At 30.7% G+C, this 8,842-nt stretch overlaps 1 long non-coding RNA gene across 7 annotated transcripts; it reads right to left on the bottom strand.

Annotated features, from left to right (window-relative positions):
* Window positions 1-4,058: 4,058 nt before the first annotated feature.
* LOC149253249 (uncharacterized) lies at window positions 4,059-8,454 on the bottom strand. Of its 7 annotated transcripts, XR_016266160.1 has the most exons (7): window positions 8,349-8,454; window positions 8,165-8,245; window positions 7,999-8,079; window positions 5,512-5,584; window positions 5,184-5,267; window positions 5,004-5,094; window positions 4,060-4,269 (listed from the first exon to the last, which is right to left on the bottom strand). It is a non-coding gene; the product is annotated as an uncharacterized LOC149253249 (long non-coding RNA). The 7 variants fall into 7 exon arrangements; XR_016266163.1 differs by lacking the exon at window positions 8,349-8,454 and having other exon boundaries at window positions 4,400-5,094; window positions 8,165-8,324; XR_016266157.1 differs by lacking the exons at window positions 5,184-5,267; window positions 8,349-8,454 and having other exon boundaries at window positions 4,061-4,269; window positions 8,165-8,321.
* Window positions 8,455-8,842: the final 388 nt, after the last annotated feature.

Raw genomic sequence — 8,842 nt, 5'->3', positions numbered from 1 at the left:
AGTAAGATAAATTTGAAATTTTACACTTGCTTGAGATTCAAAAATTTCCTATTCCCCTATTTCCTTCCTATATAGGCATCCTCTAGATTTCACACTCAACATACTCATCGAACCTTCATCATTCTTGTGAGTGGTCCTCCCATGCCTACCATTATTTTTGTTAATACAATTCAATGGCCACTAGCCAAACATCATCATTTTCTTTTTTATTTTCCACATAATCCTGAAATCACTTGTTTCAGAGATAATTGTGATGATTATTGATACCTAAAAGAAATAAAACCATTATGTATATTGACACTTGAAAGAGATTAAAGTGGCAATTAAGCGCAGTAAAATGGCCATTGTGAATCCCTTGCTCATTGCGCCGTCAATGCATTCTATTTAGCTTCAAGTGATTCCTCATAAGACATTATTGTAACTATAGAAATTCAAACATTGATCAATGGGAGCTGCTCATTAGAGCCATAGAATGTAAAATGAAGGAAATAAACACATTGAATTGGGTTAGGCTAAGACTGTAGGTTTTATTAGAGTGGACTAAGTGGGAGTTGCTCATTAGAGCCATAGCATGTGAACTGAAGGAAAGATACACATTGAACCGCAATGAATATGAATAGTTGTTGAGTAAGTTGGGCTTTCCCAAAAGAGTAAGATTTGTTGTTTTAAAGAAACAAATGTGATGGGAAGAATTTTCATTCAGATTGAAGGGATATTTGAAGGTAGCTTAATAGTTCGAATATCAAAAGTAATGTAACACCCTTTTGTGAATGTATTTCAAGAGTCATTTAAACTTTTACATGTGGCCCTGTCAATCAATCCTACTTTCTATTCATAAGTAAAATATTAGTGTGGATTTTTATTTGAAGGGATGAGTGTTGAGAGGTTTGTTCAAATTAGGTGCTCTAAATGATAATTTGAAGAGTGAAAACAATATAATAGGCTTCCTATGAGAGTAATGCAAGAGTTATTTAAACTATAAATTTGAGACTTCTCATTATCAAAGGAGGTAGGGAGTAGTTGCACTTGTTTTTTTATCTTTTTCGTAGCTAGTCCTTGTTCTACTCTTGCCTAGAATTTCTTAGGGAAACAATAGAACATATGAGGGGTCAATTAATTCCTTGAAAGGAAGGAGGTGCTTTGATGTTAGCAAATCATTGGGTCAAATGTGGATCTTACTACGGAGCTCTTGCATTAGATCCTTGGTTGTCTCTCAGGCTTCCAAATCAATCCCTCGTTAGATTGTGCATGAACATTCTTACTTTCTTATTATTATCCTCCACAAGGATAGACATCTAACATTATGTATTAACTATTCTTATGCATGGATGTTTAAGAAAACTTGCATCCAACTACTATATTTCTCACATTTTTTATTTATAAGCATTTATATAGTATATATCGTTTCTAATATAATATTGACTTAGTTTAACAATCTATAGAACTACCACTAACCAAAAAACAAGTAGAACACTTAATCACAAAGTCAAATTAGTTTTGAAATTTCTAAAAATTGTAGTAGATTATTTATCACTATACATCTATAAATATAAATTCAAACACTAAATAAAATAATTGCAAATCCTAGCCAACATTAATAACTAACAATATATTTCACATTAATGTTGGTAAAAAAATCCAAAGAAAATCATTCATAATAAAACTAAAGCAAAACAATGTGGCCACAAAAATTAACAGTGAATTGTGGCCATTGGGCCATTCTCTAATAGGGAATGTTGAGCTCTAAATTCAAAACAAGAAGAAAAGAATGCACAAATACATAGATTGAGACAACAAGAAGAGTTAGTCTAATGCCACTAAAAAGTAAACATATCATTTTCATTATTAGATTTCCAATTCCATTTATAACACTTATTATGATAGCAATGTAAATCATGTTTAACATTGAGATGAAATATAAACATGCCTAAAGGAGAACAAATATGATTATAGATACCACTTAGATCATGTTTTTCTATATTGTTTTTATTGCTACAATTATATTGAGATGTTCGCCACCATTAAGGGAAATTAAGAGAGGTAAGTTGTATATCCTATAACATAGCTCATAATAGATTAAAATATAATTTATTATTAATTATTATTACATAGATTAAAATATAATTTATTATTAATTATTATTACATAGATATTCAATGCATTGTGCCTTCTTTCATTTTACATGGTTCTCATGTATTCATTATATCCATACAATTTTGCATTTGTATTGACTCATTTTTTTTATTATGTTGATATCAATTTGCATATTTATTGATTATATTTTATCTTTTGAAGAAGGAAAAAAGGGCAAATGATATGGGATGGTTAAAAGATCAAAAATTACACCAAAAGGCTTGAAAGGATGTGGGTTCAAGTTTTGAAAACAATACATAGAGCATATATATTCAACTAGTATAGGCTAAACTTTTTTTTTGATATAGAATGGTGTATTAGAAAAGTGTTTTGACATTTAAAAATGTATGTACATTTTGTCTTTATATGAATGATACACTTTAAAAAAGTTGCAAATCAATTGCATACTTGTTAGTAGCTTGATGATGTCCTTCATATAGTGCTCTCACAATTTTCCTTTATTTTTTAAAATTTTTAGGTTTTAAATACTCTACTTTTATTATTTTTAATGCAACATTTTATATGTTTATACCATATAATATTGAGATAATTGTTCACCTTTTTTATCTAATCACTTTTTTCTTTGTTTTATTAAACAAAATGATAAACTAAACCCCTTAAATTATTTAAAGAGCGTTATATATATATATATATGCAATTTCTTTTGAACAATGAAATGTCTCTTGATTTATTAAATCTAGTTACATGAAATTTCAATTTGATACACAACCATAATATTCTATTACACTTACTATGGAAAAGGGACACAATCTAAAACTTGCAAATACAATCTAACTTTCAAGAACTATTTAATCACCTAAAAAGCCAAAAGATAAATATATTTAAAAAAATGTGAAAATCTCTAATATGTATAATTAGACATTGGAACCATGTTTAGAGATGTTTTCAATATTGTTATATTTTGAACACAAATCAATAAATAAATTACAATAAATCTTAGATCAATAATAATTTATTAAGACAACACAAATTTTATGTGGAAAACCCAACCCAAAAAACCACAGTGAAAGATGAGAAACTCTTTTCATTAATAATAAAATATACATCAAACTTCACCTCCACTCCAATATCCTCTACCTTTGCTCTCTAATTATTTTGAGAGTCATCCTATATTTGTATATTCTACAAAAAAAAAAAAAAACATATTACATGCACAATAACACGTGCAACCAAAACCATATGCAAGATATAAATCCAAATTATTATTTTTAGTTTTACAATGAAAACCTAATTGTAGACATCTCACTTTATTTTATCTTATTTTATTTGGTCTCACACATAATAAATATAGCATTTAATTATTATCAATATTATTTATTTCAAATATATATATATATATATATATATATATATTTCAATTAAATGATTTATTTCAATAATATTTATCATAATAATTTGAAATAAATCTATTGTTATAAATGATAATTTATTGAATTAAAGCAAATCTAAAGGAAACATGAAGTGTGAAAAGATAAATTTCATCAAAATTTCAAAAGAAAAAATTCTAAGCTAGTAATAACTCTCTTTTAGTTTAACAAAGCTAAAAAAAACTTAGTGTAAAAAGAGTGTAAATAAATATTTGAAGATTATGACAACTATTAATGTAACTTAATTTTGTTTTATATTTTAATTTGTAACATTACATTTTATATTAAAAGAGCATATATATAATACATCTATTATTATAATTAAGCAAAGTTCCATGGTAATAATATGTTCGTCCATGTATCCAACATCGTAAGTTATAAATACAAAAATAGGATAACTTGCAAACTTGATAATTTGTAAAAAAAAAAAAAAAAAACCATTTTAACTACATTCATCAAAATTAATGTAACCTTGATTGAATATAACATCAAATCCACATCATGAATTTAAAAGCTAATGAAAGTGTGATATAGAGAAGTCCAAATTCATATATTTGTATTCAAAATTGGTCCAACTATACATTTTTCCTTTTACAAAATGGAACTTTATTCCGAACATTGATAATGAAAACTCATGCTCATAAGTGACATAATGGCAAAAATGACATCATGACAGATCTAGAAAATGGGTCTATAATTCCCCCTCACAAGTCTTGACACTCCCAAGTGCATTTCCAAATTGATATTGCTGCAAAAATGCAATAATCAATTAGTTGTAAAACACAAAATGCATAGAATCAATTTCATTAACTCATGATAGCATTTTGATCAATTATTCATTCTCACCATGAAGATCTATGGCAATGTATAATACTAACCTTCTCAAGTAGATGGTGAAGCAAGTGGTGATGGATATGGACATAGTTCAAGGTTGATTAGATGGTGAAGCAATTGGTGATGGATATGGACATGGTAGAAGTGAAATAAGAAAACGCTAGTGGGTGTGGGCGGTGATACACCCCCCATCAGTGGTACGATATTGGGAATCACCCTAGGGTGAGGGATCACCCTTGGAGGGGGGCGGGGGCAACTGTTAAGGGTGGATGATTGAAACAATGAGAATGGTGGATAACTAAAGGGTAGGTGTGGGCATTGAGAAGGTCTTATGGAGGTGGTTATAAGAATGAACAAATTTATGAAGGAAAATGGTGGTTTGTGTGGGCAACAATACATCCCCATTGGTTTTACAATAAGGGAAGCACTCTCAAGGAGAAAATTGGGATGCTAATGGCTGGAGCATTGTTCTTAATGCTAGAGATTTTTCCAACAACATGGTCATCAAATAATTGAAGTCGACAAGTTGGAACATTCTAACATGTGGATTCCTCGACTGCAACAATAAAAAAGCTCATATACTTATGGAAAGCATTGAAATGATAATCAACCCGTCTATAGCATGGATTGTTCTTCTCACTTACATACCTTTCATTGATATACCCATGGTAAGATTCAATTGCATTGTTTGTATCTTGATTAGAGTGTAGAAAATTTATACATGTTTTTGCCCACATATCTGTAGAAAGAAATTCATTAGTTATGTATTAATAACTATACACATGACATGAAAAATAGAGTCATTGGAACCACCTACAAGAAACTTACATATTTTGTTGTTGGCTAACCAAATGGTTTTTAAATATTCCAAAACTTTTCATGTTCACTGAAATTCTTCAAAGAGCCTTTCATCTGCATTTTTTACATATTCATCATCTTAACATGTGTGCATGATTTCTCCTAAAGCACGAAAGATAAGGATTTGGTTTTCCCTTCTTTGGATTTTATTTCCAACATTATTTAACCATGCACGACGTACGTGTCACACATATAATAATATTGTACACTTGATTGAAGACCTGGAATAACATGATTTTTAGAGAGAATATACATTAACAATATTTTATGTCTCTTATAAAAAAAATAAACACATCACCTTAATGCAATTTCAGCAGTAGCATCATCTGTGATGAAGGCTTGAACATGCCAATCTCGATGCTCTTTAATTCCTATGGAAAATAACATTGACATCCATTTAGAAATATCAGCGATAGTATTCTAATGATATCACCCAAGCTTCTAAATAAAGTTCAAAAATGGGAAATCAAAAATAGTATCCTATTCACAAGTATATAAGTTAAATTTCTTCTCTATATGAGGCAATTTTCTATTGACAATGTCACTCAATCCAAGGGATGACAAGGTGATAAAGCATTGGAATTGATCTTTCTTTGGGTGCTTGGGTGATTATCGTGCCATCACTTTAACAACTTATAAATGAACCCATCCACCTAGTTGAGTGAATGAATGACATTGACCCCCAACTCAACCAACATATATTCCCTTCCCAACCATCCAATTAACATTCAATGCTCTTACAGTGAACAAGAGGGATGAGATCTAGCCCAACAACTAGTTTTTTGAGGTCAAAGAAATCTTCTAACGAAATGGCAAAAGTAAAGGAAGGCACAACTAATAAGAGTTCTTTTCAAGTACATAAATGTGAAGGAACAACAGGAAAATCTAGTCAAGTCGTCTTAAGAGGGATTGCTCTCTCATGAATCTTGATTGAGTGAGCAATTCCCAATGGGAGGAATATATTTTTTCACATATCCAAATAGCCATATTAATTAAGCTTTTATTTGAGAAAAGAGTAAAAACAAATTAAAATACCTACACAATATCATCCATATTTGTCTATTTTATTAAAACAACAATTGGTTGAAGCATCCTCCATTTAAAAACAATTTCAATCAAGCTAATAATAAGAACTAAATATATTTTAAAGAGAATGATTGCCTCAATATGAGACAATCTCAATGATGTGGTTAGTCATTTGTGGCTTGTTAGCAACAATAGACCCTTTTTTCACACTCAAATGTTGTCATTCTTGTGTTATAGCTTCTAAACAAATCAATGCAATAGACAAACAAGAATGGTGGGTTTTTAATAGTAAAGATTGCAAAAGAAGAGAAGTAAAAAGACGCATTAAATAATATTAAACACTCTACTTTTTACCATACAACATATATTTTCCTATATTTTTCTTTTTTAATTACTCATGAATAAACCATCTAATGCCATTAAAAATGTAAATTCTAGTTTGGTCCTAGCCTAGGACCAATCCAATAAACTAGCTAGGTCTCACTTTAAGATTGAAAAAAATATTGTCATGGTCCCTTTTCCATTATTTTAAATGGAAGATTTTTTTTTTTTTTAAATGCAAAAAAAAGAAACTTCCGGAGCTTAATTCATATGCAATGTGATTCATTAGCTACATACGATGAATACATTGTGCGAGGGATATATTGCCTACAAAACTATGGATGTTGTGTGGCCACAATTGCAAGAGATGGAATGAATCTCACTCCTTATAAATCACTTTTTTGGCAGTTTGCGTTCGGAGATCGGGTTTGTTGTGTCAAGTTTCTCTAATGGACGGATACTAAATTCAATTCATGGGTCTTCTACCTCGTATAGCTTGGTTCACCAAATGAATTGAAAAGATTGAATATTGGAGCAAAACATGGGTCTTCTACCTCGTATAGCTTGGTTCACCAAATGAATTGAAAAGATTGAATATTGGAGCAAAACAATCCACTAAAAGCTTGTTCACAGAATAGTATGGGAAAAATTTACAAATTTCCATCACTCTAATAACAAAATTTCAGCGCTTACTTGTAGAGATCTAGGAAACTACCAATTCTTACATATTGGGATCTCTATTTCAACTGCTTGGAAGTTGACCAGACAAATTCCATCTGATTTAAGTGATCTATTAATTTACTACTAAAAATGAAAGAGGCACTTCAATTTGTGCTTCGATATATAACCAACATATACCGCTATCCACTCACTCATATTCATATTTATGCAGATTCTACCTTTCATTTTATAAAGAACCTTCGAACAAGAGTTGTTAACCGAAACGATTGCCACACTAAAACTATGGACATAAAATGGGAAACTAACTTTGCCTTTACATGATCAATCGCTGGAACTTAAACAAGATCTGGGACCGGAACAACAAAAAATGCTGAGGACACTGGATCTTTCGAACGAGTGATGAGTATGGCTACTGCGGCCTCCTTTCCCTTCTAAGGCAAGGCAACTTCTCACACAATGGCTGACTTATATACACTCCCGTTACATAGTTTGCAGAAATAATGGTTCTTCGTAGGTTTCACATGAGCATGTTGATTCGACAAAGGGTTCAGTGGACCACTATTTTTCAAACTCCAAACTCGGCAACGACTAAAATTATGATGACCATTCATTGTCTTCTCACAAAATATTTATATGAAAATTAAACACATGCAGAGCGGTATACACCATGTGTTTCTTTACCATTCTGCCCACCATTCAGTGGTTTATTTTCTTAATCTCTATGAAAAAATGCAAAAATGGGTAGATAAACACATACCGTTATTTTCTTCTTTCCAATTCTACCCATTCCATTCATAGCTCTGTACTGTACCGTTTCCAATATTTTCGCCTCCACTAACTGTACAAGTATAATAAATATGTATTAGACAAGAGGCGAAGAGAACAGCTAATTGTTTTACAGGAAAAAACTTGAGTTGTCTTACCTGCATCTCAGAAGTCCCCGATACAAGCCGCCATGGCGCCATGGATTCCAGAGCGGTGAAAAGCTTTTACTCTGTGAAAAGCTGCAGATGCTGATTCTTATGATAAATTATGAGTGAAATGAAAACGCAGTGTTAGACGGAAATATATGAGAGTAGGGTTTCATTGGTCTTATCAGTCACACACCTATCACTGTGAAAACTTAGGAAGCGTGCCTTTCACGCCACAGCCGATGTCCTTCAAACCAGCAACGTGATGTAAAGAGCTTGGGCTAGTGAACCCTGTTCCCAACGATTATTCTGCCCCATGATAGATTTTAATAATATATCAAACACAATTCCTAATTAAAATATTGATTTAAAATGATTTATAATAATTAATAAATTCGATTGCATTTTAAATGGTTGATCAATTTGGACTTGAAATGTTGTTGAATTTATTATTGTGGGACAGGAAGGTCGTCCTCTAAATTTGAAAAAATTGTTGAATTTCCTCTTACAGGTTTTTTTTAATGAATTTTGTTTTAAATGTGTAAAAAATTGTCTAAATTATAATTTAGAGTTGTAATGGGGTATAATTTGAGTGGTTCATAGGGTGTAAAATTTTATTTTCATATTAATGTTTTATAAACAACACAGCCATATATAATTTTATTATAAATTATACTTTCAGATTAAAAA

This window comes from Pinus tabuliformis, chromosome 7, assembly GCF_031772625.1.
Source record: "Pinus tabuliformis cultivar Carrire ecotype Pingquan chromosome 7, CPIR1, whole genome shotgun sequence".
Taxonomy (NCBI): Eukaryota; Viridiplantae; Streptophyta; class Pinopsida; order Pinales; family Pinaceae; genus Pinus; species Pinus tabuliformis.
The sequence above is the reverse complement of the archived record's forward strand: the minus strand, read 5'-3'. Positions and strand labels throughout refer to the sequence as shown.